Source organism: Musa acuminata, chromosome BXJ2-10 (assembly GCF_036884655.1).
Source record: "Musa acuminata AAA Group cultivar baxijiao chromosome BXJ2-10, Cavendish_Baxijiao_AAA, whole genome shotgun sequence".
NCBI lineage: Eukaryota > Viridiplantae > Streptophyta > Magnoliopsida > Zingiberales > Musaceae > Musa > Musa acuminata.
Window position 1 is genome coordinate 21,972,171 of NC_088347.1, and position 9,903 is coordinate 21,982,073.

Consider the following 9,903-nt stretch of genomic DNA (forward strand, 5'->3'; position numbering starts at 1 on the left):
CCAGTTTCTACTATATGCTGATGTTTACGTTCGGCGGAGCCAACAAGTTGAGGAGTATGCGGGGGAGACTTGAGGTGTTGGATATCATAAGTTGAGAGATAGAATGTCAGGGCTTGATATTCATCGCCACCATCTGAGTGAACTATTTTGATGGTAGACTAAAAGTAGTTTTCGACTAACTTTTGAAAAGTGAGAAAGACAATCGAAACGTCAAATTTATGGTGAAGAGGATATAACCATGTGTACTTAGTGAAGTGGTCTAAAAATATGATATAAAATATGAATTTATCAAAAGATAAGATTGGGGCAGGGCCCCAAACATATGTATAAATAATGAGAAACTAGAAAGTAATTTATGCTGAATAAGGAACGAGGGGACCAAGACGACGATGCCACATATCAGCTAGAGCCGCAATGGAAGAATGAACAATGGGCTGGGTTATTCGTGTAGCTGACAACCATTTGTAAATGTTTCCTCTATTCGGGCCCTCGATCAAGGGTACCCTCGTGCTCAAGTCCTTAACAAGAAAGGAATCAGAAAAGAATTCAATGAAAGTATTGTTATTTTTGCAAAACTAAGAAAAAGAAATAATGTTGCATTCAATATTAGGGGCACATAAAACATCATCAAGTGTAAATATAGTAGTATTAGAAGTAGGCATTGTAGAACCAGTATGAGTCATAGGAAGGCCGTTACCATCACCGATGATGATGTCTTCATCGCCACTATAGGGATTGTGGAGAAACAAATTCTAAAGATCAGAGGTAATATAATGGGAGGCGCTAGAGTCCACAATCCTGTTGGGTTGGCTAGTCGTCGGGGTAGTGAGGAGATTTGCTTGAGGCCAGTATGACGGAATAGGAAGGCAGGGTCGAGACCGACAAACTTTAGTGGAGTGTTTGATTTTATCACACAATTGGCAAACGATCCGTCGTTGTTGACTTGAATGGGTAGGATGTAAGGTGGACGAGTATTGGAGTTACCACTTTGCGAGAAGTTAGGAGGATAAGAGGGGTGTTGCATGGGACCTATAGGATCAAGAATACCTTTGGTGATATTTGGAGGGTACTGAGTATTCTTTCTCTTAGACTTATAACTGACTTGAGCTATGATAGACGGTCCGGGCAGTTTGTTCGCACACTTCAAATACATCTCATAGTCAGTCAACTTGTCATAGAGTTCTTCAAAGGGGACTAGCGAGTTGCGTGCCCGAATTACAGTGGCCAATTCCTTGTAGTCGTCTCCAAGACCATTTAAGGTATGGATGATGATCTCCTCGTCACATAGGAAATGACCTATCAAAGCTAAGTCATCAATGATAACTTTGATATTTTTTAGATATTCAGTGAGAGTACTTTCCTCTTGTTTGGTCACCATCAACTTGGATAGAAGATAGAACTTGTGAGTACATGAATGATTCGCCAAGGTTATTTGCAATTTAGACCATGCATCGGCAACAGTCACACATGCAGAAATCAATGGAGCGATGGATCCAGCAACTGAGGCTTGAATAGCTTAGAGGATGAGACGATCTTGACGTAGCCATAGTTTGTGAGCTGGATTAAGTACTGGACTAGGTTCTCCGGGGATGTTGAGCATAGCTGGCGGACAATTGAAGGAGCTATCAATGTAACCTAGTAAGTCGTATCCAAATAAGAGATTAGAAAATTGAGCCCACCAAGACGTATAGTTGCCATCCTTTGATAACTTGAAATAGATTAGTATGATAGCATTGATGGAGATAATCCTTATAGGAGAAAAACTGTGAGTCCCTGCATAAATAAGAACTGTAGAAATAGAAACTGGAATATCATAAGAAGATAACGAAGATATCCCAGCCTCTTTTTTTTTTTTTTAAGCAGTGCTTCACGGTAGATGGAGGAAGTGGGGGAGGAAATGAGTGACAAGAGTAGCTGTTGCTGCTGCTGCAGATCACTGCGGCTATGGATGCTTGCTGCGGCTGCGATTGCAGAAGCTGCTGCAGCTGCTGAAGACTGCTGTTGCAACGAAGATTGTTGTTGCAGCGAAGATTGTTGCTGCAATGAAGATTGTTGCTTCAGCGAAGATTACTTTGGCAGCGAAGACTGCTGCTGAAGACTGCAGTTGCTGGAGCTGCTATATATTGCTGCGATAGCGTCACGCGCCATATAGCAAAGGAGAGAGAGGAGTCCAGCTGGGAAGTGAGTTCGACAAGAAAGAGTCCGCCGAGAATAGCAGGCTTCGATGGATACGGAGCCTCGCTCATCTCATCGCAAGGGAGAAGGCTCTGATACTACTATGTTAGAAAAGAGAGAAAAGAAATTACTAAAGAAGCTTAATTGTATTCACATGTCCTTTCCTATTCATAAAGGTTAGCAGGGAGGATTTTCCTGAACAGATTAGAGGATTTCCCTTAACAGAGTAGAAAGATTAGAAAGATTTTCTCATATAGTTAAGGAAATCTTATCTGCTATCAGCTTGGGATCAAACTCTAACTCTCATGCACACATATGATAAACAAAGGAACACGTGAGGCTCAAGTCCAATTGTAGTTCTCTCAATTAAAAAAAAAAAAAGGCAAACAAGGAAGGTTTCATTAGTTTGCAGCAAGTAAAACTCTCAGTTAATAGAGACTTTAAGGGATTGAAGTTGTAATCCTTTTCTTGAGATTGTTCTCTTGAGTATGGAAACTTAAAGATTGTTATATTCTCTATTAGAAAATGTGGAATAGAATATAGGAGATAAGATAGAAAAACACCAACACAAATTCACTAATCTATGAAAATTATTATATAAAAAATATTATACGTTAAAATTTAATAGTTTTAATAAAATATTAAATATATATAATATCTTTGTATCATAATTTTCATAGTTTAGTGTCTGTGTGTTGGAGTTTTTGTTATCCTCCTTTCTTTTATCTTCTCTTTTGCTTTTTAGATCCAGAATATGATGATCTTACCACAAATCCCCATACATAAGAGAATAATTTAAAGAAAAAAGAAATCACAGAAACAAGCTCTCTAGATTTAAATTCTATACATGCGTTCCTTTAAAACCTAAAAACTAATGCATATTTGATAGCTGATCTCATTGGGGTACCATAAATTAAATATCTCTTGAAACTCTAATTTATAATAATATCTTACATTCACTATAATCTTCATTAAGTGATGCCTTATATACTTATTTAACTGGAATAAATTAATATAGATGAAGTGGTTAGCCAAAGTTTTTTTTTTCAATGCATATTAATGACAATGACATGTAAAGATATAAATTTTGATATTACATAATAATATAAATGTGTTTTTCAAACTTTGAAAGGGCATTATCTAAAATTTAGAAATTCAAAATAAATAAATAAATAAATAAAAGAATGTCATAGTAGATTTAAACATGTCACTTCATATATTCTCATCCTCTCGTACCTAATGCAAGAGAAGACTCTCCCCAACAATGCAAACTATTGGTTTAATAGTTGCTTAAAATGACTTTGCACTAACAAAGACTACAACTCACATTTAAATTTAAATTTCGACATAAGCAATCATTTGTTAGTTTTTCTTTACTCAAAATATTTAGTGAACATTATTATAAACTAATTTATTAGTCTCACTTAAGAGATTCCTCTCGTGGAAAACTAATACCAATGACATCGTTCTTCACTCTCGTATCTTAGATTTTTAGCATTAACTTGAGTATATTCAATTTAAAAAATTTTATTTATTATATATCATAAATCGGGTATAAAAGATATTAGAGGAAAATATCGTTGATATCTTGATTAGCCTGATGTGATCCAGATTCATCTAAGCAAAATTGTCCAAGGTATTTTTGATGTGAAAATATTATGCACCCAAGGTGTTACTTAAACGAAGACCAAGATTAATAGAGGTTTTACGACTCGATTTCTTTAATGCTTAAGTTAGTAAATCGAAATCCCCAAATATGGGTTTGAGTCATTCTAAAAGAAAATCCTCCCCACTATTCATAATATATTTTTTCACCTTAAAAGATAAGAATGAAGCTTGGGATTAACTTCCTTAATGAGAAAAAAGTTTGTGATTATCTTTCTTATCATAATAAATAATAAGAAAATTTGTATAGACAAACAGATATAGGGCGACTTGGATCCCATGCAACGATCATGTATTAGCTAACAATAGCCTTAACAGAGGACATAATGCATTTGAATGTTTAATATAGTAGAAATTAGCTATAATGAAATAATAAAGAAATCATGTGTTTGGTGCAATATAACTTAGTAGTATTAATGACATTGAGAATATATTTGAAATGATATATTAGCATGTTTAATGCTTGCACAACACTAAACCCTAATTCTTATTAATAGTATTTACTTTCAACTTTTCGATTGAGAATTTATTTACAACCAAATATCTAATTAATAAATTATAAATTACTTATATTTTATTTGTACAACCATGTGTTACGATTACATAGTTTATTCAAACACTCTCATATAACTTTAGACTAACCAATATGTTCAACTTGATTATTATTTGTTATAACATTTTTTTTAATTGAGAACTTGAAGGAAAAATTATCCCGGCAAAAGACTTAAAAAGACCCAAGTGATGCATATCCAGGAGTAGAAGTATAATTATCTTGGTTGTCGAATTCACTTATTATTTTTTTATAATTCTTAAGAAATATATAGCACCCCAATAGGTCCCACATCAAAGGCAATATCATATATAAGACATTATAGAGAAATAGTTGGATCCATCTATGGTAACTTTGTTTTTGTGAATCAGTAACCTAAATAGTATATCTTTTAAAATTATTTTTGTGTACAATGGATCTAAAGATCTCTTTTGGTGAATCCTAGAATTTTATTTGGAAGGAAATTATGTCATGAATATCATAGAAATTTTTCTACCATAATTTGTATTTTTAGATATCCAATAAAAATACACTCTCTTACGCATGTACGTCGTACATGTAAATGCATCTAATTACTCTATAAATATAAGGCCAACATCTTTCTTACCCCAATAGTACAATAATTTCTATTTCTCTCTCTTTCTCCATCTAATGAGTATAACAGGATAGATAGAGCTTAGTGATATGCATATATATATTTTTTTATGGAAGCTTTGGGATCGAACTCTGAACCTCATACTCACATATTTAGTATGGGAAAATTAAGACATGAGGTTCAAGTTCAATCCCAGACTTTCCATGAAAAAAAAAAAAGAAAGAAAAAAAGAAAGAGATAATGTGAATGATCTATTGATTTGCAGCAGATAAAACTATCCATCAAGACTTGTGAGTCATCTTGTTTCTTTTCATTAATAGCTATCTTTTTCTTTTTAGTGTCCACTATGTTCTAATTATTATTTTTTCTCATATGAATGTTTCACAAGAGGAAAAAAAAAAAGAGAGATAAAAATCAGTGCACATATCAGTTTTGATATTTATCCCTTAAATTGTAACTTTTAACATACTGGACCATAAATATAATTTACTTGCAACATTTACATCAAGATTCTTTTACAGTGATTTATATTTGATCAATTGTAAAATATATATATGTCATAGTTGTATAACCATGTTTAGTATTTAGTCTGTTATATTATATGTTATATAATCATGTTTAGCATTTAGTATGTTATATTATACGTTGTAAATAACAATAATTTTGACACACACTACACTGATAAGTGACGTTGCAAAGTCATTTAGCAAAGAAAATTGCATCTCCATTTGCTAGTGTCCTTTGTGCCTAATGATTGTGAGGTCCATCTATACTATCCAATGAGAATGTCATCTTCCTTAATTGATAACTCTATCAAAATAGGTAATCCAGACAAACACTTGAAGACTAATACGTTAGTATCTTAAGGCACGACTTAAACTACAATCCATGATCGTAGCCAAGCAAGCCTTAACTATTATAGTTTTCACAGTCATTGATCTCATCCACTCCATCAAGAGGTCATTCCCAAGCTTTTCTTGATTGTTCCCCTGAACTCTTATATGTATTGGAATTTCTTTTGATGGTTATCTAGTTGGATACTTGGGTTTAATTTATGGTTATCGAATTACATGTGTGGTTATGTGAAGATGACATATAGGTTTCTTGGTTGCTTTTGCTTTTGGTTTCATTTTCATTTATGTTTTTGGTTCAGATCTTTAGATTTGTTTGCTTGAAGGCTTTGGTGGTTTCGTCGATTCACGATTTCCTAGGTAGGGATTTTTTTTTTGTTGTTAGTTATTGGATAATTTTTTGGGTTTTGTTTGTGAATCATATCAGAGTGTGATTCTTAGGGCCGGCATCTTAAGTTTCATTTGCAGATTCGGATCTTTAGAGATATGAGAATAGATGTAAAATTTGAAAGCTAAAAACTCAACATGATAACTTACAATCTCTTAGACCCCAAATATATGAGTCTCTTATCGCTTTACCTCATTTCTCCTCCCAATTATATATTTAAATCATTATATGAACCCTCTATAAATTGAGAGGTAAACTCAAGACTTTAACTTTAGCTATAATAGAAACACCTATCTTAACCAAGATTCTTAATCTAAAATCATAATTTAATATTCTAACATTCTTCCCTAAATTAAAGCTTGGAAAAAAATATATGAAAAGCATTGAATGTTGTTGTTATACATTATGTTCTTTAAAATTTTAGAATTCTAAGTTACACAATCAATAATGACCATCCAAGTATTCTATTTATCTTATGTACCTAAATTTATTATAAAACTCTTATTTGTTTCGAAACAATTATCAATATAATTATTTGCACAGATATCTAACTCCTTTATTATAGAATATTCATTAATCTTAATAGCTTCTAGTTCATAAATAATAATGATCCTTGTATTAGCATTATTAACATTTTCTTCTAAATCTTTAATGATCGACTTTATAAATATTTTTTTTTATAAGGAGGTAAAAATACTTTTATGCTTCTTGTAAAAATAAAATAATTTAATCCGACAAAATTATCTACTCCAATAAAAATCAATACTATCCACATGGTAGTCTAAATCTTGCTTTTGTATAATTTTGATGTCTTTAATATTAATAAGAATATTATTGGGAGAATATGTCATAATTGATGATGTATCTTCTTTTAGTAAGAGATGTTCATTATCTTTTAGGTTTGTATTATGTAATTTTTATTATATACCTTTAGATAATGTAGGAGGATGTATATCTCCTTCATAAAAATATTCTAAGATTAACTAGTCTTTTCTTCTTATCTTAGCTCCAGAAATCATTAAAATAATATTTTTATTCAGTAATAAACTTTATAATATTCTTTTATCTTTTTTTACTAAGAGATGTTCACTATCTTTTAGGTTTGTATTATGTAATTATTATGATATACCTTTAGCCAATGTAAGAGGAGATATATATCTTCTTCATAAAAATCTTTTAAGATTTACTAGTCTTTTCTTCTTATCTTAGCTCCAGAAATCATTAAAATAATACTTTCATTTAGTAATAAGCTTTATTATTCTTTTATCTTCTTCTATGTTAAAAATTAATTCTTCTTTTTTTTTTCTTCAAAGAGTGACATAAAATCTATATTATTTATCACATCTTTATAATTATCCAAGGGAATTTCTTGTAAACCTTTTGATCCAACAAAAATCTTCACCTTAATTTTTTATTTTTAGTATTTTTTTATCAAACCTAGGTAATAACAAGATCTAAAATAACTTATAAAAATTATCATTAATATTTAGAACTACGAATTAAACCCAAGGATCTAACCAAATAACTACCGAAAGAAACTTTATTATGCATCATGATTCAAGGGGAATAACTAAAAAGAACTTGGGAATGACCTCTTAGTCAAGGAAATAATATTGACGTCTTAGAAAACATAAAAGTTAGGATGGGGAGGAATGCGATGATTCCATCAAAATATGAGACTTAATTTCATTGTGATCACAGTCGTTATCACATTTATCTCATCTTCTCTCCCAATGCTATTGTCATTTCTCCTCTCCTCTCCTCTCCTCTCCTCCGAGTTAATTGACGTATGAGCAAATTTATATAATCTATCCTCTTTCCTTATTTTTATTTTTGATTTTTTTAAATTATATATTCACATTTAATTCATATTTATATTTATTAAGAAAATTTATGGTCTTCATAAAAAAAATAAAAATATTATAATGTGGTCAAAAAAATATAAAAATATAATTTACTTAGGAATAACACATACTTAGTTTTCTAAAATAAATTTTTAAAATTTATGCAATATAATATTAATTAAGAAAACCGGATTACTATTACCAAATCACGTCATGGCTTCTTCAAACAGCATATATTATTCCAAAATCGAATTCGATATGATGTTAAAAACGTGGTCGGCAGGATTCGAACCTGCGCGGGCAAAGCCCACATGATTTCTAGTCATGCCCGATAACCACTCCGGCACGAACACATCTCTGATGTTTTCTTGTTACTTAATTTTATATAAACTATCTCACTAAACGCGCTCCTATTTCAGTGGTGAGAGCTCGGCCCTTAAACTCTGTATTATCTCAAATTTCTAATATCCAATTTTGCATACTGTATCCATCCTAACTCAATGATTTTTGGTATTTATTTATGTAAATATAAGGTTAACTGTTCTCATTAAGTTCATCATTCATTATCATCAATTTCTCTATTTATTATAGTTTAAATATTTTGATTTTTTATTGTAAATGTTATTATTAAGTATTTTATTTAATATAATTAAAATTTTTCATTATGGTCCAAACGTTATAAATATGAATTAATTCTTAAACTTTATAAAATTCATGATAATAAATATTTTTGATGGAGAATGTCTATCTAAACGAGGGTTTTGGTCCTCAGACTCAATATCTCTCTTAAATTTAAAAGATATTCTACATATTTAAAGCGAGAGTTTTGAGTCAAAAAGTATCAAAATAAGAAACCATTATTAAAATTCTTGACAACAATGGCTAGACGTATGCAATTTTTGTTTCCGTATTAGTTTTTTTGTGTTTCTATTATAATAGTTTAGAAATACATTTTGATACTAAAATTTCTAACAGTTGATATCTGAGTCATTAACCTCTACCTTGATATGAAAGAGTTTTCATTTTTCATACCATGAATATGGCTTGATTTTGATTCCTTTTTTAAACTTCTTGATATATTTCATGTTAAAAATTATGAGGATATAACATTTTTAATATTTTTAGTCAATAAAATGCTCATATTATATATAAATATTTGGTCATATTAATTCATGCTTATGAACCAATTTTATATGTTCAAAATATCTAGTGATAAGGATCACATATAGTCTTAATTAATTAGGAATTAGTCATAGCATTATTAATTAATTAAAACTATATATAAAGTTAAAATAAAGATCACATAAGTAATTAGACATAATATTATTACTGATTATATTTAATATAATAATTATTATTGCATAGGAACTTTTATTATGTTCATATAATTAATCAGAATAAAATATCATATTCTTTTTTAATTTACCCACAAGGATTATGAATTAGAATATAATTTGATAGTTTTATCTTAAAAACTATTTAAATATATTTAAATTAAATATTTAACTTATAAGTAATTTTTATATCATGAGATTTATCTTTTGGCATATTTGTAAAATATGTAATTTAAATTATTAAGCCTCAAAATTTGACATAAACATGTTTGATTTTATGCAGTTTTTCAAACTATTAATTTTTTTTATATTCGATGTAACATTACTAAACATAGGGGTGATAACTATAAGATATGGAAGGAGAGGATTCTCCTCCATTTAGCATGGATGTATATTGATTATGTTATTAGAAAAGACAACACCATACCCGATATACGGTCTTTGGGATATTAGATGGATGAGAGACTATAGGTACACGGTAACTAAGGACAGATATGTCCA

The 9,903-nt window shown here is 30.2% G+C and overlaps 1 non-coding gene across 1 annotated transcript; it reads right to left on the bottom strand.

Annotated features, from left to right (window-relative positions):
* Nucleotides 1–8,339: 8,339 nt before the first annotated feature.
* TRNAS-AGA (transfer RNA serine (anticodon AGA)) lies at nt 8,340–8,421 on the bottom strand. Its single transcript has one exon. It is a non-coding gene; the product is annotated as a tRNA-Ser (tRNA).
* Between the last annotated feature and the right edge of the window lie 1,482 nt (nt 8,422–9,903).